Source organism: Arachis ipaensis, chromosome B2 (genome assembly GCF_059453495.1).
Source record: "Arachis ipaensis isolate K30076 ecotype BB chromosome B2, ASM5945349v1, whole genome shotgun sequence".
NCBI classification, from domain to species: domain Eukaryota; kingdom Viridiplantae; phylum Streptophyta; class Magnoliopsida; order Fabales; family Fabaceae; genus Arachis; species Arachis ipaensis.
In genome coordinates, this window is record NC_142437.1 from 41,197,783 (window position 1) to 41,223,243 (window position 25,461).

A 25,461-nucleotide genomic window follows, 5' to 3' on the forward strand; every position below is an offset into this window, starting at 1 on the left:
CCTAACTTCCTAACTTCCTATCTTTTCAAAATTTGTTTCAACTAACTAACTAACTTTTTTTGTTTGTTTCTTAACTTTTTCAAAACTACCTAACTAACTCTCTCTCTCTCTAATTTTCGAAAATATCTCCCCCTTTTTCAAAAATTTCTTTTTAATTAACTAATTATTTTTATTTTTATTTTTATTTCAAAAAAAAATTTTCAAAAAACACTAACAAATTTTCAAAAACCATTTTCAAAAATCACTAACTCCTTTTCAAAAATAATTTTCGAAAATTCCCTCCTTCTCTCTCATCCTATTCTATTTATTCATTCATTAACTAACATCTCTTCTTCACATCATCACCAAATTCGAACCCCCTCTTCTATCTGTGTTCGAATTTCTTCCTCTTTTCTTCTACTTACATAAGGGAACTTCTATAATGTGGTAAAGAGAATCTCTATTATTATTATCATTTTTCTGTCCATTCTTCCTTGTCATATGAGCAGGAGCAAGGATAAGAACATTCATGTGGAAGCAGATCCAGAACCTGAAAGGACTCTGAAGAGGAAATTAAGAGAAGCTAAAATACAACAATCCAGAGATAACCTTTCAGAAATTTTCGAACAGGCAGAGGAGATGGCAGCCGAAAATAATAATAATGTAAGGAAGATGCTTGGTGACTTTACTGCACCTAATTCCAATTTACATGGAAGAAGCATCTCCATTCCTGCCATTGGAGCAAACAACTTTGAGCTGAAACCTCAATTAGTTTCTCTGATGCAGCAGAACTGCAAGTTTCATGGACTTCCGTCTGAAGATCCTTTTCAGTTTTTAACTGAATTCTTGCAGATATGTGATACTGTTAAGACTAATGGAATAGATCCTGAAGTCTACAGGCTCATGCTTTTCCCTTTTGCTGTAAGAGACAGAGCTAGATTATGGTTGGACTCTCAACCCAAAGACAGCCTGAACTCTTGGGATAAGCTGGTCACGGCTTTCTTAGCCAAGTACTTTCCTCCTCAAAAGCTGAGCAAGCTTAGAGCTGATGTTCAAACCTTCAGACAAAAAGAAGGTGAATCTCTCTATGAAGCTTGGGAAAGATACAAACAGTTGACCAAAAAGTGTCCTTCTGACATGCTTTCAGAATGGACCATCCTGGATATATTCTATGATGGTTTATCTGAGCTATCAAAGATGTCACTGGACACTTCTGCAGGTGGATCCATTCACCTAAAGAAAACGCCTGCAGAAGCTCAAGAACTCATTGACATGGTTGCTAATAACCAGTTCATGTACACTTCTGAAAGGAATCCTGTGAGCAATGGGACACCTATGAAGAAGGGAGTTCTTGAAGTTGATACTCTGAATGCCATATTGGCTCAGAATAAAATATTGACTCGGCAAGTCAATATGATTTCTCAGAGTCTGCATGGAATGCAAGCTGCATCCAACAGTACTCAAGAGGCATCTTCTGAAGAAGAAGCCTATGATCCTGAGACCCCTGCAATAGCAGAGGTAAATTACTTAGGTGAACCTTATGGAAACACCTATAACTCAACATGGAGAAATCATCCAAATTTCTCATGGAAGGATCAAAAGCCTCAACAAGGCTTTAACAATGGTGGAAGAAACAGGTTTAGCAATAGCAAGCCTTTTCCATCATCAACTCAGCAACAGACAGAGAACTCTGAGCAAAATGCTTCTAATTTAGCAAATCTAGTCTCTGATCTATCTAAGGCCACTGTAAGTTTCATGAATGAAACAAGGTCTTCCATTAGAAATCTGGAAGCACAAGTGGGCCAGCTGAGTAAAAGGATCACTGAAATCCCTCCTAGTACTCTCCCAAGCAATACAGAAGAGAACCCAAAAGGAGAGTGCAAGGCCATTGACATAAGCGCCATGGCCGAACCTGTAAGGAGAGGAGAGGACGTGAATCCCAAGGAGGAAGACCTCCTGGGACGTCCAGTGATCAATAAGGAGCTTCCCTCTGAGGAACCAAAGGACTCTGAGGCTCATCTAGAGACCATAGAGATTCCATTGAACCTCCTTATGCCCTTCATGAGCTCTGATGAGTATTCCTCTTCTGAAGAGAATGAGGATGTTACTGAAGAGCAAACTGCCAAGTTTCTTGGTGCAATCATGAAGCTGAATGCCAAATTGTTTGGCATTAATGCTTGGGAAGTTGAACCTCCCTTGTTCATCAATGAACTACGTGATCTGGATCAACTGACATTGCCTCAGAAGAGACAGGATCCTGGAAAGTTCATAATACCCTGTACCATAGGCACCATGATCTTTAAGGCTCTGTGTGACCTTGGTTCAGGAATAAACCTCATGCCCCTCTCTGTAATAGAGAAACTGGGAATCTATGGGGTGCAAGCTGCTAAAATCTCATTAGAGATGGCAGACAGCTCAAGAAGACAGGCCTATGGACAAGTAGAAGATGTATTAGTAAAGGTTGAGGGCCTTTACATACCTACTGATTTCATAGTCCTGGATACTGGAAAGGAAGAGGATGAATCCATCATCCTAGGAAGACCTTTCCTGGCCACAGCAAGAGCTGTGATTGATGTTGACAGAGGTGAAATAGTCCTTCAATGGAATGAGGACTCCCTTGTGTTTAAAACTCAAGGATCTCCCTCTGCAACCATGAAGAGGAAGCATGAAAAGCTTCTCTCAAAGCAGAGTCAACCAGAGCCCCCACAGTCAAACTCTAAGTTTGGTGTTGGGAGGCCACAACCAAACTCTAAGTTTGGTGTTGAACTCCCATATCCAAACTCTAAGTTTGGTGTTGGAGAGTCTCAACAAAGTTCTGCACACCTGTGAGGCTCCATGAGAGCCCACTGTCAAGCTATTGACATTAAAGAAGCGCTTGTTGGGAGGCAACCCAATGTTTATCTAATTCTTATTTTTATTGTTTTTCATGTTTTCTTAGGTTCATGATCATGTGGAGTCACAAAATAAACAAAAAATTCAAAAACAGAATCAAAAACAGCAGAAGAAAAATCACACCCTGGAGGAGCATCTGTCTGGCGTTCAAACGCCAGAACAGAGCATAGTTCTGGCGCTGAACGCCCAGAATGGGAGCATCCTGGTGCTGAACGCCCAGAACAAGCATGGTTCTGGCGTTCAACGCCAGAAATGGCAGCAAATGGGCGTTGAACGCCCAAAATGGGCACCAACCTGGCGCTGAACGCCCAGAGTTGTGTGCAAGGGCATTTTGCATGCCTAAATTGGTGCAGGGATGTAAATGCCTTGACACCTCAAGATATGTGGACCTCACAGGATCACCTCAGGATCTGTGGACCCCACAGGATCCCCACCTACCTCCACTCACTCTCTTCTCTCTTCTCAAACACCCACTTTCCTTCAAAATTCAACATCTCTTTCCCACCCAATCCCACCCATATGGCCGAATACACATCTCCCTCCATCTCCTCCATATCTTCTTCTTATTCTTCTATTCTTTCTTCTTTTGCTCGAGGGCGAGCAACATTCTAAGTTTGGTGTGGTAAAAAGCATAGCCTTTTTTTGTTTTTTTTTTCATAACCATTGATGGCACCTAAGGCCAGAAAAGCCTCTAGAAAGAGGAAAGGGAAGACAAAAGCTTCCATCAAGGGTCTATAGCTCAGTGGTAGAACATTTGACTGCAAATCAAGAGATCCCTGAGATACCTCAGGGGATACGTTTTCTTCCACACAATTATTGGAAGCAACTAAGGGTGGAACATCAAGAGCACTCCATCATCCTTCATGAAATCAGAAAAGATCTAAAAGCACTGAAGGAGGAGCAACAAAGACAAGGAAGAGACATAGAAGAGCTCAAGGACATCATTGGTTCCTCAAGAAGGAAACGCCACCATTACTAAGGTGGATTCATTCCTTGTTCTTATTTCTTCTGTTTTTCGTTTTCTATGTTATGTGCTTATCTGTGTTTGTGTCTTCATTACATGATCATTAGTAGTAGTAACTATGTCTTAAAGTTATGAATGTCCTATGAATCCATCACCTCTCTTAAATAAAAACTGTTTTAATTTAAAAGAACAAGAAGTACATGAGTTTTGAATTTATCCTTGAGCTTAGCTTAATTATATTGATGTGGTGACAATGCTTCTTGTTTTCTGAATGTATGCTTGAACAGTGCATATGTCTTTTGAAGTTGTTGTTTAAGAATGTTAAATATGTTGGCTCTTGAAAGAATGATTACTAGGAGACATGTTATTTGATAATCTGAAAAATCATAAAAAAATGATTCTTGAAGCAAGAAAAAGCAGCAAAGAACAAAGCTTGCAGAAAAAAAAAAAAATATAGGCGAAAAAAAAAATAGAAAGAAAAAGAAAAAGCAAGCAGAAAAAGCCAATAACCCTTAAAACCAAAAGGCAAGGGCAAATAAAAAGGATCCCAAGGCTTTGAGCATCAGTGGATAGGAGGGCCTAAAGGAATAAAATCCTGGTCTAAGCGGCTAACCCAAGCTGTCCCTAACCATGTGCTTGTGGCGTGTAGGTGTCAAGTGAAAACTTGAGACTGAGCGGTTAAAGTCAAGGTCCAAAGCAAAAAAAAAAAGAGTGTGCTTAAGAACCCTGGACACCTCTAATTGGGGACTTTAGCAAAGCTGAGTCACAATCTGAAAAGGTTCACCCAATTATGTGTCTGTGGCATTTATGTATCCGGTGGTAATACTGGAAAACAAAGTGCTTAGGGCCACGGCCAAGACTCATAAAGAAGCTGTGTTCAAGAATCATCATACTGAACTAGGAGAGTCAATAACACTATTCGAAATCTGAAGTTCCTATAGATGCCAATCATTCTGAACCTCAATGGATAAAGTGAGATGCCAAAACTATTCAAGAGGCAAAAAGCTATAAGTCCCGCTCATATGATTGAAGCTCTGTTTCATTGATAGTTTGGAATTTATAGTATATTCTCTTCTTTTTATCTTATTTGATTTTCAGTTGCTTGGGGACAAGCAACAATTTAAGTTTGGTGTTGTGATGAGCGGATAATTTATACGCTTTTTGGCATTGTTTTTAGTATGTTTTTAGTAGGATCTAGTTACTTTTAGGGATGTTTTCATTAGTTTTTATGTTAAATTCACATTTCTGGACTTTACTATGAGTTTGTGTGTTTTTCTGTGATTTCAGATATTTTCTGGCTGAAATTGAGGGACTTAAGCAAAAATCAGATTCAGAGGTTGAAAAAGGACTGCTGATGCTGTTGGATTCTGACCTCCCTGCACTCAAAATGGATTTTCTGGAGCTACAGAACTCGAAATGGCGCGCTTCCAATTGCGTTGGAAAGTAGACATCCAGGGCTTTCCAGCAATATATAATAGTCCATACTTTGGCCAAGAATTGACGACGTAAACTGGCGTTCAACGCCAGTCTTCTGCCCAAATCTGGCGTCCAGCGCCAGAAAAGGATCCAAAACCAGAGTTGAACGCCCAAACTGGCACAGAAACTGGCGTTCAACTCCACAAATGGCCTCTGCACGTGCTACACTTAAGCTCAGCCCAAACACACACCAAGTGGGCCCCGGAAGTGGATTTATGCATCAATTACTTACTCATGTAAACCCTAGTGACTAGTTTATTATATAAGACCTTTTACTAGTCTTTTTGACCATCTTTGGATTACCTTATGATCCTTTGATCACGCTTTAGGGGGCTGGCCATCTCGGCCATGCCTGGACCTTTCACTTATGTATTTTTAACGGTAGAGCTTCTACACTCCATAGATTAAGGTGTGGAGCTCTGCTGTTCCTCAAGGATTAATGCAAAGTACTACTGTTTTCTATTCAATTCTTCTTATTTCGCTTCTAAGATATCCATTCGCACCCAAGAACGTGATGAAGGTGATGATTATGTGTGACGCTCATCACCATTCTCCCCTATGAACGCGTGCCTGACAAACACTTCTGTTCTACATGAATTAAGCTAGAATGAGTATCTCTTAGATCTCCTAACCAGAATCTTCGTGGCGTAAGCTAGAATGATGGCGGCATTCAAGAGAATCCGGAAGGTCTAAACCTTGTCCGTGGTATTCTGAGTAGGATTCAATGATTGAATGACTGTGACGAGCTTCAAACTCGCGAGTGCTGGGCGTTAGTGACAGACGCAAAAGGAGGGTGAATCCTATTCCAGCATGATCGAGAACCGACAGATGAATAGCCGTGCCGTGACAGGGTGCGTGAGCATATTATTCACTGAGAGGAGGGGATGTAGCCACTGACAACGGTGATGCCCTTGCATACAGCCAGCCATGGAAAGGAGTAAGACTGATTGGATGAAGATAGCAGGAAAGCAGAGGTTCAGAGGAACGACAAGCATCTCCATTCGCTTATCTGAAATTCTTACCAATGATTTACATAAGTATTATTATCCCTATTTTATTATATGATATTCGAAAACACCATTATCACTTTATATCTGCCTGACTGAGATTTACAAGGTGACCATAGCTTGCTTCATACCAACAATCTCCGTGGGATTCGACCCTTACTCACGTAAGGTATTACTTGGACGACCCAGTGCACTTGCTGGTTAGTTGTATCGAAGTTGTAACAATCATGAATTAAGATCAGAGCACCAAGCTTTGAAGCCATTACCAGGATTTGTTCGAGCCTGGACATCATAATTTCGTGCACCAGTGGGTCAGTTGAGCAAGCTAGTATCTAAGAGGCCGCCTAATACTCTTCCTAGTGACACAGTGATAAATCCAAGAGAAGAGTGCAAGGCCATTCACTTGAGAAGTGGTAAAGTGATGGGTTCTAACACTAAAGGTGATGAGGAGCCAGTTGTAAAAGAAGCTCCGGAAGAGAAGCAAGAAGAAGTTGAACACGCCCTTCCTAGGCGTGCGGACAACCCATTTCCGGTCTCTCTTAATATACATCCTACATTGCCTAGGGCGCCTGAATACAAGCTCAAAATGTCATATTCTCAAAGGCTTCAAAAGGCTTCCAAGGACAAGTAATTTTCAAGATTTTTAGAGGTCTTTAGGAAGCTTCAAATCAACATCCCCTTTGTAGGGGTCCTTGAGCAAATGCCTCTTTATGCCAAGTTTATGAAGGAGTTATTGACCAATAAGAGAAATTGGAAGGAAAGTGAGACCTTGGTGTTGACAAAGGAATGTAGTGCAATTATTCATCAAGACCTTCCTAAGAAAATGCAGGATCCAGGAAGGTTTTTGATTCCTTGCACCATTGGAGATGTCACTATTTAGAGAGCCTTACCACCTTCCCCTAGTGAGGCTGTGCCATACCGGTCAGAGGATTAGTGCCCTACCACTTTGCAAACAGAGAGAGAGAGAGAGAGAGAGAGAGAGAGAGAGAAAATGTCGGAGGATTAGTGCCCTACCACCTTTCTCACATCCCAACAACACAATCACAACGAATGCGAGGGAATGAATCGAGGGATTAGTGCCCTACCACCTTATCCACATCCAACACATTAAAGTCACAGAGAATGCGGGGGGAAAAGATCGAAGGGTTAGCGCCCCTACTTCCTTCCCCACATCATACTCATCAATATCATCATTTCCATTAATTATGTCTCATTCATTTCTGCATCATCAACCATAAATTATTACTCGAAATCTTTCTTCGCTGCCAAGTTAACACTCCGTCAAGGTTCTCCCCTTTCATCAATATTAAAACTAAGTATTAGGACCTTAGAGAGTAAAAATAGAGGTTTAAAGGTTTGAAATCATGTTTAAATAAAAAAATGCAATGTTTTCGAAAATAGGGTCCCACGTACACATGCCATGTTACGCGTACGCGAGCCCCCATGGACAGAGGAGAAATCTCGCATCACATGCCACTCGCTCGTGTACGCAAGCCTGGAAAATCCGTTCTCCCGTACGCACGCAAACGACCGCGAACGCGAGACGTCTAGACAGAACAAAACATCTGTGTCTTGAGCATGTGTCGCGTACACATGCCCCTCAAGAATGGTAAAAGGTTGTTTAACTTCTGCAAAACGTACCTTTACACACCAAACTTCCGACGAGCATAACGTTTTTGTTAAAAATTATTTTTGCTCCATTCTTCGAACGACGTAAACCTCATAGACTCAATTTTCATTTAAGACAATTTTGAAAAAGTTTGGAAGTCTGGAAGTCGAGTTGTGTCCCACCGAAGTTCGGTCAAAAATCAAGTGTATATAAAAAATTGCCAAACCTCTATTTTACCAAACTTTCTATACCAAACCAACATTTTATACCTTAAAATAACTCCCAAAAATATCCAACACAGCTCCATATGTTGTCCATATTCTTCAGAACCTATCATACCTCAATTTGGGCAACTTTATTCCAGCGATTTTCAATTCTATCAATTTCATTCAACAATTCATATATATATATATATATATTCAACAACTCCTTAACCAAGCCAACAACAATTACATTCACATACATTAATCTCTCATGCCACAACATGGCAACACATATATTCATCATATCACACATCAATTACACACCAATACACATTTATTCACTAATCAAATCAACAACCAAATTCAATTCAAGCTTATCCTATAGTTATCTAGCCTAAGTTTTTACGTTACATTATATATTACCTACGAGAAACCAAAACTATATCTTGGTCGATTCCTCCTTAATGCCAAAGCACCTCAAATATCTCTGTTCCTCAAGTGTCCAAAGCCCAAAATCCTCACTGAACGAAAATCCAAACTCCACGGTTCGTTTTCTAGTCACCGATATCACCAAATTTATCTCTAAAACATATATCTCACTCAAATTCCATATAAATAACACAAAATCAAACTAGGATTTATAATCATTAATGGTTCACAAGAGTTAGTGGTTTTTTACCTAACCAACAAAAATTTAGGACAATACCCGGCAAGTCCACAAGGCTAATTTGATCATAAATACCAAAATTACATGATCTCTCAAAATCAAAACCTCAAATTTTTGAATTTAGGGATAGAGTGGCTGAGCAAAAAATAGCGAAGTACTTACCAAATTGTTTAGTGGGCTTTGTAGAGCTCGATGTGGTGGTCGTGTGGCCGTAAATGGTACGACGATCGGAGCTCCATATTGAAAGTTAAGCGGATTAGAATTTGGAACTAGGGTTTGAGGTTTCTCCTTCTCCCTTTCAGTATGCTTCAACATGATTATGAGGAGAAAGATGCAGATTATGAGTCTTATATAGTGGGCCATTAGGCCCGGTTCGACCGGTTTGGCCCGTTTGGCTCAAATTTAGGCCAAAACCTTTAAAATTTGTGTTAAAATGCATATTTTAATTAGTTCTACTCTTTTAAACTATAAAGTTTAATTTTCTAATTTTTTTAAATAATAATTAATTTATTAGCTAATTATTTATTAATTTCGTGGGTTTTATAAGAATTAAGTGATTACACCTATACATTATAGCAATAAGAGAGTAAACACACCCGATGAGGGATCAGTTGCTCAATTGTATATTCCACCTATCATATGACCTTGCAAGTTTGTAATTTTTTTGGAACTTAATTGATAATAGAATTGAATTACTTGATGTTATATCTTTGCCCACTTTGCCTTATTACATCTTGGAAAATTATTTGATTCTAACTAATCCTATGTGAATAGTAGGTAGAATTAGGTAGTTATACATAATAAGTGTAAATGATTTATGTATATCTTGGTTGACTTCCTTCATCCTCTTTGTTGATTAGTGTTATAGCATGAGGACATGCTAGTGTTTAAGTGTGAAAAAATTGATAAACTCTATTTTATCATTATAAATTGTGTTAAAAGTATTTAGTTTATCAATAAATTTGCACAATTTTGGCTAAATTAATTGAGTTTTTTGAATCTTGCTTCCAAGAACTTATGTATAAAAAATATACTTTTTGTGTTCCTAACTGTTAATTTCTTAATTCCTTTTTATGCCATTTGATGCCATGATCAATTTCATGTAAGTTTTTCAGGGTTAAGGTGTTTCAATGATTTCAAAAGATCGAAAAGAACGGAGTAGAGAAGCGTAATTGGGAAGCAAATTTGGGAGTGGAGTTTGCTGGCTACCCACGTGGGCGAGCAATATTCGCGTGGGCGAATTCCTCATGTGGGAAAGCATTCTTCGCGTACGCGAAGTTTCCGTGTGACCCGCAATTGTGCAAAAAATCTCCACATGTCTGGTTTAATGAAACACGTGCATCCTCAATTTTGGGCTTCTAAAAGAACCCCAATAGTTATATTCTGATGGAAATTGAAGCCAAATGAGATGGGGAGGAGGATACACTAATACACATGCCATTTTCACACTTTTTCATAGTTTTATTCATAGTTTAGTAAAAGAAACTCTAACTTCTCTCTAGATTTTCTAAAGTTTAATTCAATTTAGATACTAGTTTTGGATTTTTCTCTTATTTAATTGTAGTTTTGATCTTTGTTTCCTTGTTCTTGCATTATAACTCTCTTAAAATTTGGTGTTAGTGTGCTTTCTTCCATTTTACTATTTTCCGAACTTGTGAATTCTTAGTTTATATTAATGAATTGAATGTTTTATTTATGTGTATTTGAGTTGTTATCATTGAATTCTCAATTTTTCATAGTGGATTGTCTTAAGTTTTGCTATTTCTTGAAATTTATCATGTTTTACTTTTATGCACACTAAGTGTTTGATGAAATATTTACTTTGATTATGGAGTGGATTCTCTTTTCTTGGCTTGGAGTTGAAGAAATAGGTGGCCTTAAGTTATCAATATCCAATTTTGATTGGTAATTTAGAGTTGTTAATTGATTTTGTTTTCACTAATGCTAACCTTTTATTAAACTCAATTACTAAGTTAGTTAGGATTTGTGAATTAGGATCAGTTATGTCTACTTGACTTTTCTCAACATTTGGAGGTTGATGAAGTGGGATTAACTCTTAACAATTGTCATGTTTGTGGTTAATGACAAGGATAAGAATCCTTAACTCTCAATCCTAGTCAAGACTCTTTAGACATTTAAACTTAATCTCTTTGCGCGTTCATTTCCTTTATCAGCCCTAGTTAATCTTGTTGCCTTTTAAGTATAGTTGTTAGTTTAATTGTTGCTCTTTATTCATGCTTCCTTAGTTAATCATTTTACTTGCTTATTGTGTTTATTTCCTTGCAATTTAGTTATTAATTACTCTTCAACTTCTAGTTAATTTTCATTTCTGTAATTGTATTTGAAAACCCCCCGAATTCATAACCAATAATGTGCATCCTATTGCAAGTCCTAGGGAGAACGATCTAGGATTAAACTCCCGGAATTTGATTTGAATTATGATATTCTAAACTAAACTTTGAAGAGTGTTAAATTTTGGTTTAGAGGTATAACAAATCTTGAGCTTTAAACTTGTGACATTTTTAAACCGGTGTTTAGCGATCGTCAACCAACTAAAACTATTAAACCGAAAATAAACCTCATCGATTACCACTAAAAAACAAATAAATATGTTACTTTACCAACATTTCATCATGCAAATTAAGCACAATACCAATGAATGGATTATATTGATTCCAAATTTTCAAAAAGAACATGCTTGATCTGTAAGAACCGCAATTTAAAATCGACCGTTTAGATAATATAAAATAATAAATTAATTTTCTAGAATAGGTTTAAAATTTAGAAGTCTTAATTTGGAATTTTAATGGTAAGATTTGAATTCACTAGAATTTTTCGAGTTGGAAAATGTAATTTTCTGTGGAAAATTATGAAAAAATGCATACTGGTAAATTAGCCGGCAGTAATGGCTTAAGTCTGTCCAGTACTGCGTGAGAGTAATAAAAACAGTAGAAAAATTAAAAAAAATATCTAGAATTAAAAACTTAATTATAAAGGTTTGACCCAAAATTGGGCCAAATGGGGCCAAAAATGCTAACAGATTAGACCAGGTCAAAGTTGGGCCCAAACCCAACATATAAATACACACTTAAGTGCCTATTTCAGCCACTTTCAACACAACACAGCAGCAGCAACGTGAATGAGAGGAAGAGAGGTGAGGGTTTCAAAACACTATTCACATCTATCTTCATTTGATCATATCTTGAGCTATAGTGCTCAGATTCGTGTGCCATTTGCGGCTACGCGAAGGTCTCGCCAAACCCATCACTTCTAGCTAGGTATTATGATAAGAATTTCGAAAATCCCTGCCTAATTCTTAGTCCTTAAGAATTTCAAAATTTTGGCTATAGTTGTTGAGTGATTTTTATGATTTTGGGTGTTTAGGTACACTCTACCACTTGATTTCTATTGGGTTTTATCCTAATCAACTGTGGGTAAAGTAAGCTTGCTCGTATCCCTGTAAAATTGTGTATTTAGGAACCCTAGGTATTGATTTTTATGAATTGATTGTGTATAGCTTGATAATTGTGATATTGGGAACAAGTGGAGTTGAGTTGGTGGATTGTTGATGACTTGAGGATTGTTTGAAATCAATTTAGTGATTTTACACATATTAAAAATCGAGCAAGGTATGGTTTTAATTTTTTCTATGTAATATGTATAATTCTTGACACTTAGGCTAGTGGACCATAGGATAGGATTGAATTGATTATATGGTTGTTTGAATTATGATTGTGTTGTATGCATGTTGATGGAAGTTGAATAAATGGTATGGTTGAGATATGATTGTGGTGAAATATTAATATGATGATGATAAATGATAGATGGTGATTGTTTGTATGGAATGTTATTGATGAATAAGGTTGTTAAGATTTGATTGAGGAATTGGTGAATTGAATGGTAAATTAGGTGTGGAAATGATAGAGAAAATGGAATGGTAAATGATGAAATATATGGATGTGATTGTGGGTGTGAATGGTGAGTTTTGGTGTGAATTAGAATGTTTGTGAATTGGTTTTGGTTTGGTTTGGTTTTGGAATTTAGAAACTAGAGAACTTTGATGTTTTGTGTAAAACTTGATTTTTAGTGAATTTGGCAGATCATAGCTTGAGCCTCTGACATTGAAATTGAATAATTTTTATTTTAAATTAAAGATGATTCAAGAGCTTTAAAATTATATAAAGTTTGAGAAAAATAGAGTTTTATAGAGGAAGTTATGATCATCGGAAGTTCGGTGCAAAAATCAGAAATTTTGCAGCTTTAAGATTTTTCTAAGTTTATTACAGCATGCGTATGCGACCCAGTACATGCGACGCAAGCATTCCATTCGGGTTGGAACACTCGCTTAGGGTTCCACGTACGCGGACACGTTCTTTTGCAACGTGTGCATACACACAGACCCTATTTTGCTAAAAAATAGTTTTTCTTCATTTTCAAGGATTCTCTAGCCTTCCAAACTTCTTTATCTACTGTATAAGATTGTTAGCTAGTAATTAGGCCCTAAGATTAATAGAGATAGTCTAGTAAATCAAATTGGTGAAATGCTGTATGAGTTTAGAAGACAGAGACTTAGGTTTCTGGGGTATGGAGGATGGATTAGTTGAGTCAGATGACGGAGTACTGTAATGATGATAAATGTGATGAGTTGTTGAATTACAGATTGATGATGGTTGAGACGAGTTTAGAACTCGAAGTTTAAGGATTACTTTATTGAGTACTGAAAATGATTTCTGAAAACCACTGATATATTGTTGTATGCTGAGACTGTTGAGTCGCTATGCGCCTGGCAAGGACGGTTAGTTAATCCCGCTTATCAAGGTTACGACGCTGGTGTAAGGATGGTGGTTAATCCCGCTTACATTGAGATATGAGGGCTGGGGTGGTATCCTGCTCGGATAACCTTCTCTGCCACAAGAGTGTGCCAGGCACTATATCCTTGGGTTATGCATGCGAGTGTGCTGGTCACTATATCCACGGGTCAAAAATGTGCAGGGAACTATATCCCTGGGGTGGTAGATTCTCTGCCGCAAGAGTGTGCAGGGCACTATATCCCCGGTGTGGTAAAAAGGCTATATCCGAGAGGATGTATCGAGTTGGCATTTATAGACCGACAAGTAATATCACGAGCCAATAGGAAAAGGATTCATCATATGCATCTTCTACCTATTTGTTTGCTTTGCTTAATTTCTGTTATGCCTAAATGAACCACATGTTTACTTGCTAATTGTTCTACTTACTGTACATGTTTACTTGTGCTTTACTTGTCTGCATTACTTGTGTTTTCTGCTGGGATTGAGGAAACTTGGTAGGCAGTGGTGATGAGATCGTACGAAGCTTAGGCCAGAGAAGGCTTAGGATAGCAGTGTTATTTTAGTTAGAAATCTCCTAAGCTAGAATACCCTGTTTATGGTTTCAGTTATTTATTTATTTCGTTAAGCTTGAATATCTGTTTGATGTGAAGTTCTAGGATTACCTCTGGCGTCCTAGAACTGTATATCTTACATTACTGGGGACTGTTACCATACTGAGAACCTCCAGTTCTCATACCATATTCTATTGTTATTTTTCAGATGCAGGTCGTAACCCACCTCGGTGAGTTGCAAGATGGTGATAGAGCGGAGGATCTTTTGCTATCTATTTTGTATTTTGATTATTATGCTGTAGTTCTCTCACTTTTGTACTTTATACTTTATTGCCTTAAAGGCTAAACTTAAGAGAGACAGGATGTATATGCTGTTTTAAATCAAATACTCTGTTATGTCTGTATATAACTAGTCGGCCTAAACTCTGCGAGCTGCAGCTAGTATTCTTTTGACTATATATATATATATCCCTTGTGATCTTTTGTATCCTTATCCTGTGTACCTTATCCCGTATGCTTTTAGTTATCGTGTGAACACTTCACTCTTTTCTATCTCTGTTTTGAGCTTTAATTCTTCATTGGGCATCTAGTTATTATTAATTCTTTCTATATATAATATTATATGAGCTTTAAAAATGTTGTGGCACTTTATTATCCTTCGCTTTACGGCATGAGGTAAGGCTTAGAGTGATAGGGTGTTACATGATCAACATCCATCTAACAATGAAACACAATATTAATAGAGAGAAGAAGAGAATTATGAACCAGATAGGAGCTTTTCAGATAAAGTTACAATAGCAATGACAAGTTCCAACTTTCAATGAGCAAACATCTATACACCTTCATATTGAATTTCAAAACCAATCTGTAAGCAGATTAAAATTCCAAAAATACAACAAAAAAAGACACAAAACTCTCGAGGAAGAAACACCATGAATAAGCTTGTAAACAATGTATCTAATAGAAGGTGTATGGTACACAAAATTGTGATCGCACACTTTTCACACAACTCCGTGCAGCTGACCAGCAAGTGTACTGGGTCGTCCAAGTAATACCTTACGTGAGTAAGGGTCGATCCCACGGAGATTGTCAGCTTGAAGCAAGCTATGGTCATCTTGTAAATCTCAGTCAGGCGGATTCAAATGGTTATAGAGGATTGATAATTAAAATATAAATAAAACGTAAAATAAGATAGAAATACTTATGTAATTCATTGGTAGGAACTTCAGATAAGCGTATGGAGATGCTTTGTTCCGTCTGAACTTCTGCTTTCCTATTGCCTTCATCCAATCATTTATAATCCTTTCCATGGCAAGCTGTATGTTGGGGGATCACCGTTATCAATGGCTACCGTCCGTCCTCTCAGTGAAAATGGTCCAAAATGCGCTGTCACTGCACGGCTAATCATCTGTCGGTTCTCACTCATGTCAGAATAGGATCCATTGATCATTTTGCGTCTGTCACTACGCCCAACACTCGCAAGTTTGAAGCTCGTCACAGTCATCCCATCCCAGATCCTACTCAGAATACCACAGACAAGGTTTAGACGTTCTGGATCTCAAGAATGATGCCAATTAGTTCTAGCTTATACCACGAAGACTCTGATCCGAATCAGGAGTCCAAGAGATACACACTCAATCGAAGGTAGAACGGAGGTGGTTGTCAGGCACGCGTTCATAAGGGAGGATGATGATGAGTGTCACGGATCATCATATCCATCAGGTTGAAGTACGAGTGAATATCATAGAACAAGAATAACTTTGAGTTGAATAGAAAAATAATAGTACTTTGCATTGATTCATGAGGAATAGTAGAGCTCCACACCTTAATCTATGGTGTGTAGAAACTCCACCGTTGAAAATACATAAGAACAAGGTCCAGGCATGGCCGAATGGCCAGCCCCCATAAATGTCTAAGATAGCATAAGACTAATCAAAGATGAAAATACAATAGCAAAAGGTCCTATTTATAGAGAACTAGTAGCCTAGGGTTTACAGAAATGAGTAAATGATGCAGAAATCCACTTCCGGGCCCACTTGGTGTGTGCTTGGGCTGAGCATTGAAGCTTTTTCGTGCTTAGGCTATTTCTGGAGTTAAACCTCAGCTTTGGTGCCAGTTTGGGTGTTTTACGCCAGAATTTTTATGCTGACTTTGAACGCCACTATGGGCCATCAAATCTTGAGAAAAGTATGAACTATTATATATTGCTGGAAATCCTAGGATGTCTACTTTCCAACTCAATTAAGAGCGCGCCAATTGGGCTTCTGTAGCTCCAGAAAATCCACTTCGAGTGTAGGGAGGTCAGAATCCAACAGCATCTGCAGTCCTTTTTCAGCCTCTAAATCAGATTTTTGCTCAGGTCCCTCAATTTCAGTCAGAAAATACCTAAAATCACAGAAAAACACACAAACTCATAGTAAAGTCCAAAAATGTGATTTTTATTGAAAAACTAATAAAAACATAATAAAAACTAACTAAAACATACTAAAAACTACCTAAAAACAATGCCAAAAAGTGTATAAATTATCCGCTCATCACAACACCAAACTTAAATTGTCGCTTGTCCCCAAGCAACTAAAAACAAAATAGGATAAAAAAAGAGAATATACAATAAATTCCGAAAACATCTATGAAGATCAGTCTTAATTAGATGAGCGGGGCTATTAGCTTTTTGCTTTTGAACAGTTTTGGCATCTCACTTTATCCTTTGAAGTTCAGAATGATTGGCATCTATAGGAACTCAGAATTTAGATAGTGTTATTGATTCTCCTAGTTCAGTATGTTGATTCTTGAACACAGTTACTTTATGAGTCTTGGCCGTGACCCTAAGCATTTTGTTTTCCAGTATTCCCACAGGATACATAAATGCCACAGACACATAACTGGGTGAACCTTTTCAGATTGTGACTCAGCTTTGCTAGAGTCCCCAATTAGAGGTGTCCAGAGCTCTTAAGCACACTCTTTTTGCTTTGGATCACGACTTTAACCGCTCAGTCTCAAGCTTTTCACTTGACACCTTCACGCTACAAGCACATGGTTAGGGACAGCTTGGTTTAGCCGCTTAGGCTAGGATATTATTCCTGTGGGCCCTCCTATCCATTAATGCTCAAAGCCTTGGATCCTTTTTACCCTTGCCTTTTGGTTTAAAGGGCTATTGGCTTTTTCTACTTGCTTTTTCTTTTTCTTGTTTTTCTTTTATTTTTCGCCATTTTTTTTGCAAGCTTTTTATTCATTGCTTTTTCTTGCTTCAAGAATCAATTTTATGATTTTTCAGATCATCAATAACATTTCTCCTTTTTCATTATTCTTTCAAGAGCCAACAATTTTAACATTCATAAACAACAATATCAAAAATATGCACTGTTCAAGCATTCATTCAGAAAACAAAAATTATTGCCACCACCTCAAAATAATTAAACTATTTTAAAATTCGAAATTCATGTACTTCTTGTTCTTTTGCAATTAAAATATTTTTTTATTTAAGAGAGGTGAAGGATTCATAGGACATTCATAACTTTAAGGCATAGACACTTAGACACTAGTGATAATGTAATAAGACAAAAACATAAATAAAACATAAAGCAATAATTTTCAAAAAACAGAAAAATAAGAACAAGAAAATTAAAGAATGGGTCCACCTTAGTGATGGCGGCTTGTTCTTCCTCTTGAAGATCTTATGGAGTGCTTGAGCTCCTCAATGTCTCTTCCTTGCCTTTGTTGCTCCTCCCTCATGACTCTTTGGTCTTCTCTAATTTCATGGAGGAGTATGGAATGCTCTTGGTGCTCCACCCTTAGTTGTCCCATATTGGAACTTAATTCTCCTAGGGAGGTGTTAATTTGCTCCCAATAGTTTTGTGGGGGAAAGTGCATCCCTTGAGGCATCTCAGGGATTTCATGATGAGGAATTTCCTCATGTTCTTGTTGAGGTCTATGAGTGGGCTCTCATGTTTGCTCCATCATTTTCTTAGTGATGGGTTTATCCTCACTTCCTCTATGTCAATTCCTGCTTAATTGCAAAGGTGACAAATGAGATGAGGGAATGCTAACCTTGCCAAAGTAGAGGACTTGTCCGCCACTTTGTAGAGTTCTAGGGATATGACCTCATGAACTTCTACTTCCTCTCCAATCATGATGCTATGGATCATGATAGCCCAGTCTATAGTAACTTCAGACTGGTTCCTAGTAGGAATGATTGAGCGTTGGATGAACTCCAACCATCCCCTAGCCACTGGCTTGAGGTCAAGCCTTCTTAGTTGAACCGGCTTCCCTCTTGAATCTCTCTTCCATTGAGCACCTTCCACACAAATGTCCATAAGGACTTGGTCCAACCTTTGATCAAAGTTGACCCTTCTATTGTAAGGGCATGCATCTCCTTGCATCATTGGCAAGTTGAATGCCAACCTTACATTTTTCAGACTGAAATCCAAGTATTTTCCCCGGACCATTGTAAGCCAATTCTTTGGGTCCGGGTTCACACTTTGATCATGGTTTTTGGTGATCCATACATTGGCATAGAACTCTTGAACCATTAAGATCCCGACTTGTTGAATGGGGTTGGTGAGAATTTCCCAACCTCTTCTTTGAAGCTCATGTCGGATCTTCATATATTCACTTTTTTTGAGCTTAAAGGGGACCTCGGGGATCACCTTCTTCTTGGCCACAATTTCATAGAAGTGGTCTTGATGCACCTTTGAGATGAATCTCTCCATCTCCCATGACTCGAAGGTGGAAGCAATTGCGTTCCCTTTCCTCTTTCTAGAGGTTTCTCTGGCCTTAGGTGCCATTAGTGGTTATGGAAAACAAAAAGGGGGGAGATGGAGGGTTGGTGTAGGTTCGGCCAAGTTGGAGAGAAGGGTGTATGTTGTGTGGAAATGAAGGTGGTGAGGAGGGGTATTTATAGGGTAAGAGAGAGATGGGTTTTGGCTATTTGTGGGTGGGTTTAGGAGGGGAAGTGGTTTGAATTTGAATGGAAAGGTAGGTGGGGTTTTATGATGGATGGATGTGGGTTGGTGAAGAGATTATGGAGAAGAGGGTAGGATTTGATAGGTGAGGGGTTTTTGGGGAAGAGGTATTGAGGTGATTGGTCAATGGTGGGTGGGGAAGAGGAGAGAGAGTTGAGGTAGGTGGGGATCTTGTGGGGTCCACAGATCCTGAGGTGTCAAGAATTTCTCATCCCTGCACCATGTTGGCGTGTAAACGCCCCCTTGATTGCCAATCCTGCCGTTAAACGCCAGGTTGCTGCCAATTTCTGGCGTTTAACGCCAACTTTTCTCCCCTTTCTGGCGTTAAACGCCAACTTGTCTCCCATTTCTGGTGTTAAATGCCAGTTTGTTGCTCTTTTCTGGCGTTAAACGCTAGTCTGGTGCCCTTTTCTGGCATTAAACGCCCAGAATAGTGCCAGACTGGGCGTTTAACGTCCATTCTGCTACTCTTACTGGCGTTTAAATGCCAGTAAGCTCCTCCTCCAGGGTGTGCTATTTTTAATGCTATTTTTCATTCTTTTTTTACTTTTTCAGTTGTTTTTGTGACTTCACATGATCATCAACCTAAAGAAAACATAAAATAGCAATGGAAAATAAATAAATATAATTAAATAACATTGGGTTGCCTCCCAATAAGCGCTTCTTTAATGTCAATAACTTGACAGTGAGCTCTTAGAGAGCCTCACAGAGAATCAGAGCATGATGATGGCCTCCCAACACCAAACTTAGAGTTTGAATTTAGGGGCTTTGTATAACTCTGCATTAAGAGAAGCTTTTCATGCTTCCTCTCCATTGTTACAGAGGGAGATCTTTGAGCCTTAAACACAAGGTAGTCCTCATTCACTTGAAGGACTAATTCTCCTCTGTCAACATCAATCACAGCTTTTGCTGTGGCTAGGAAGAGTCTGCTAAGGATGATGGATTTATCCATACTCTTCCTAGTGTCTAGGATTATGAAGTCAGCAGGGATGTAGTGGCCTTCAACTTTCACCAAAACATTCTCTACAAGTCCATAAGCCTGTTTTCTTGAATTGTCTGCCATCTCAAGTGAGATTCTTGTAGCTTGTACCTCAAGGATCCCTAGTTTCTCCATTAAAGAGAGTGGCATAAGGTTTATACTTGACCCTAGGTCACACAGAGCCTTTTGAAAGGTCATGGTGCCTATGGTACAAGGTATTGAGAACTTTCCAGGATCCTGCTTCTTCTGAGGTAATCTCTGCCTAGTCAAGTCATCAAGTTCTTTGGTGAGTAAGGGGGTTCATCCTCCCAAGTCTCATTACCAAATAACTTGGCATTTAGCTTCATGATTGCTCCAAGGTACTTAGCAACTTGCACTTCAGTAACATCTTCATCCTCTTCAGAAGAAGAATACTCATCAAAGCTCATGAATGGCAGAAGCAGATTCAATGGAATCTCTATGGTCTTTGTATGAGCCTCAGATTCCCATGGTTCCTCAAAGGGGAATTTCTTTTCATTCAGAGGACATCCCATGAGGTTTTTCTCTCTGGGAATCACATCCTCCTCACTCTCTCCAGGTTCGGCCATGTTGGTCTTGGTTATGGCCTTGCACTCTCTCTTTGAATTCTCTTTTGTATTGCTTGGGAGAGTACTAGGAGGGAGTTCAGTAACTTTCTTACTCACCTGACCCACTTATGCCTCCAAATTTCTAATGGAGGACCTTGTTTCAGTCATGAAACTTTGAGTGGTCTTAGTTAGATCACAGATTATGGTTGCTAAGTCAGAGTGGTTCTGCTTAGAATTCTCTGTTTATTGCTGAGAAGATGATGGAAAAGGTTTGCTATTGCTAAACCTATTTCTTCCACCATTACTGTTGTTGAAGCCTTGTTGAGGCCTCTGTTAGTCCTTCCATGAGAGATTTGAGTGATTTCTCCATGAAGAATTATAGGTGTTTCCATAGGGTTCTCCCATGTAATTCACCTCTTTCATTGCTGGGTTCTCAGGATCATAAGCTTCTTCTTCAGATGAAGCTTCTTTGGTACTGCCTATTGCTGCTTGCATTCCAGACAGACTCTGAGAAATCATATTGACTTGCTGAGTCAATATTTTGTTTTGAGCCAATATGGCATTCAGAGTGTCAATCTCAAGAACTCCTTTCTTCTGATTTGTCCCATTATTCACAGGATTCCTTTCAGAAGTGTACATGAATTGGTTATTTGCAACCATTTCAATGAGTTCCTGAGCTTCTGCAGGCGTCTTCTTCAGATGAAGAGATCCTCCAGCAGAGCTGTCCAATGACATCTTGGACAGTTCAGACAGACCATCATAGAAGATACCTATGATGCTCCATTCTGAAAGCATGTCAGAAGGACACCTTCTGATCAATTGCTTGTATCTTTCCCAAGCTTCATAGAGGGATTCACCTTCCTTCTGTCTGAAGGTTTGGACTTCCACTCTAAGCTTACTCATCTTTTGAGGTGGAAAAAATTTGGCCAGAAAGGCACTGACCAGCTTTTCCCAAGAGTTCAGGCTTTCCTTAGGTTGTGAGTCCAACCATATTCTAGCTCTGTCTCTTACAGCAAAGGGAAAAAGCATAAGTCTGTAGACCTCGGGATCAACTCCATTGGTCTTGACAGTGTCACAGATTTGCAAAAATTTAGCCAAAAACTGATGGGATCTTCCAATGGAAGTCCATGAAACTTGCAATTTTGTTGTATTAGAGAAACTAATTGAGGCTTAAGCTCAAAGTTGTTTGCTCCAATGGCAGGAATAGAGATGCTTCTCCCATCGAAGTCGGGAGTAGGTGCAGTAAAGTCACCAAGCACCTTCCTTGCATTGTTGGCATTGTTGTTATTTTCGGCTGCCATGTCTTCTTCTTGTTTGAAAGTTTCTGTTAGGTCCTCTCCAGAGAGTTGTGCTATAGCTTCTCTTAACTTTCTCTTCAAGGTCCTTTCATGTTCAGGATCAGCTTCAACAAGAATGCCTTTGTCTTTGTTCCTGCTCATATGAAAGAGAAGAGAACGAGAAAGTATGGAATCCTCTATGTTACAATATAGAGATTCCTTGAGGTGTCAGAGAAAAGGAAGAATAGAAGGAGGAGGTAGAGATAAGAATTCGAACTTATAGAGAGAGAGTCCGAATTGCTAATAGAGGAGGTGTGTTAGTCCTTAAATAGAAGAAGGTGAGAAGGGGGGGTGAGAATTTTTCGAAAATAAATTTAAAAAGTTTTGAAATAATTAAAAGGAATTTTGAAAAAGTGGTAGATAGTTTTTGAAAATTAAAATTGAGAAAGTAATTAAGTAATTTTGAAAAAGATTTTGAAATTAGAAATCAAAAGGATATGATTAAAATTATTTTGAAAAAGATGTGGTTGAGAAGATATGATTGAGAAGATATGATTGAAAAACAATTTAAAAAGATTTGATTTTTAAAATTAATGACTTGGCTAACAAGAAATTTAAAAGATATGATTCTAAAATTCAAATATTGAACCTTTCTTAGCAAGAAAGTAACAAACTTGAAATTTTTGAATCAAATAATTAATTGTTAGCAAGGATTTTCGAAAATAATGAGAGAAAAATGCAAAAGATTTGATTTTGAAAAGGATATGATTGAAAAGATATGATTTGAAAAAGATTTGATTTGAAAAATTATGAAAATTTGAAAAAGATTTGAATTAAAAACTAACTTATCTCCCTTGTGTCTTCCTGGCATCAAACGCCCAGAATGGTATCCATTCTGGCGTTTAACGCCCAAAATACTATCCTTTTGGGCGTTTAACGCCCAGCCAGGTACCCTGGCTGGCGTTTAAATGCCAGATTTTCTTCCTCACTGGGCGTTTTGAACGCCCAGCTTTTTCTCTGTGATTCCTTTGCTGTATGTTCTGAATCTTCAATTCTCTGTATTATTGACTTGAAAAGACATAATTTTGAAGAATTTTTTTTTGAATTTTTAATGATGAGAAACAACAAAATGAAACTAATCATGGAAAACTAAGATCAAATAAACAATGCATGCAAGACACCAAACTTAGAAATTTTCATATTAGAGACACTAACAAATTGAGAATGCATATGAGAAATAACAAAAGACACAAAACAAGAGAATTTAAAGATCATACCCATGAAAATCATCAAGAACAACTTGAAGATCAATGAAGAACATAATGCATATATTCAAAAAATGCAAGAAAATTAAAAATATGCAAGACCCCAAACTTAAAAATAGACACTAGACTCAAGCAAGAAACACAAAATTTTTAGTTCTTATGATTTTATTAATTTTTTTATTTTTTATTTTTTTGAAAATTGTTTGGAAAAAGAAAATAAGGAATTCAAAATTCTTAATGAGAATTCTAGGAATCATGCAATGTTAGTCTAAAAACTCCGGTCCAGGAATTAGACATGGCTTACTAGCCAGCCAAGCTTTTAGTGAAAGCTTCGGTCCAAAACACTAGACATGGCCAATGGCCAGCCAAGCTTTAGTAGATCATTACATTCAACAGCAAGATTGATAGAAATCAACAAGCTCTTGTGATGATAAGTTGAAACCTTGGTCCAAAAGATTAGACATGGCTTCACGGCCAGCCAGACTTCAACAGATCATCATGAAACTCTAGAATTCATTCTTAAAAATTCTGAAGAACAAATTAGAAAATTTTTTTTTGAAATTTTTTTTTTGAAAATAAAAAGAATAAAAAGCTTAAAAATAAAATAAAATTACCTAATCTGAGCAACAAGATGAACCATCAGTTGTCCAAACTCGAACAATCCCCACCAACGGTGCCAAAAACTTGGTACATGAAATCGTGATCGCACACTTTTCACACAACTTCGTGCAGCTGACCAACAAGTGCACTGGGTCGTCCAAGTAATACCTTACGTGAGTAAGGGTCGATCCCACGGAGATTGTCGGCTTGAAGCAAGCTATGGTCATCTTGTAAATCTCAGTCAGGCGGATTCAAATGGTTATGGAGGATTGATAATTAAAATATAAATAAAACATAAAATAAGATAGAAATACTTATGTAATTCATTGTTAGGAACTTCAGATAAGCGTATCGAGATGCTTTGTTCCGTCTGAACTTCTGCTTTCCTATTGCCTTCATCCAATCATTCATACTCCTTTCCATGGCAAGCTGTATGTTGGGGATCACCGTTGTCAATGGCTACCATCCATCCTTTCAGTGAAAATGGTCCAAAATGCGTTGTCACCGCACGGCTAATCATCTGTCGGTTATCACTCATGTCGGAATAGGATCCATTGATCCTTTTGCGTTTGTCACTACGCCCAACACTCGCGAGTTTGAAGCTCGTCACTGTCATCCCATCCCAGATCCTACTCAGAATACCACAGACAAGGTTTAGACGTTCCGAATCTCAAGAATGCTGCCAATTAGTTCTAGCTTATACCACGAAGACTCTGATCCGAATCAGGAGTCCAAGAGATACACACTCAATCGAAGGTAGAACGGAGGTGGTTATCAGGCACGCGTTCATAAGGGAGGATGATGATGAGTGTCACGGATCATCATATCCATCAGGTTGAAGTACGAGTGAATATCATAGAACAAGAATAAGCTTGAGTTGAATAGAAAAACAATAGTACTTTGCATTGATTCATGAGGAACAGTAGAGCTCCACACCTTAATCTATGGTGTGTAGAAACTCCACCGTTGAAAATACATAAGAACAAGGTCCAGGCATGGCCAATTGGCCAGCCCCCATAAACGTCTAAGATAGCATAAGACTAATCAAAGATGAAAATACAATAGCAAAAGGTCCTATTTATAGAGAACTAGTAGCCTAAGATTTACAGAAATGAGTAAATGATGCAAAAATCCACTTTCGGGCCCTCTTGGTGTGTGCTTGGGCTGAGCATTGAAGCTTTTTCGTGCTTAGGCTATTTCTGGAGTTAAACGCCAGCTTTGGTGCCAGTTTGGGTGTTTAACTCCAATTCTGGTGCCAGTTTGGGTGTTTTACGCCAGAATTTTTATGCTGACTTTGAACGCCACTTTGGGCCATCAAATCTCGGATAAAGTATGAACTATTATATATTGCTGGAAAGCTCAGGAAGTCTACTTTCTAACGCAATTAAGAGCATGCCAATTGGGCTTTTGTAGCTCCAGAGAATCCACTTCAAGTACAGAGAGGTCAGAATCCAACAGCATCTGCAGTTCTTTTTCAGCCTCTGAATCAGATTTTTACTCAGGTCCCTCAATTTCAGCCAGAAAATACCTGAAATCACAAAAAAATATACAAACTCATAGTAAAGTCCAGAAATGTGATTTTTATTTAAAAACTAATAAAAACATATTAAAAACTAACTAAAACATACTAAAAACTACCTAAAAATAATGCCAA

The 25,461-nt window shown here is 38.2% G+C and overlaps 1 non-coding gene across 1 annotated transcript; it reads left to right on the plus strand.

Moving 5' to 3' along the window:
- The first annotated feature begins 21,454 nt into the window (after positions 1-21,454).
- Positions 21,455-21,562, plus strand: LOC148573721 (small nucleolar RNA R71). The gene has a single exon (XR_015906030.1). It is a non-coding gene; the product is annotated as a small nucleolar RNA R71 (small nucleolar RNA).
- The last annotated feature ends 3,899 nt before the right edge of the window (positions 21,563-25,461 follow it).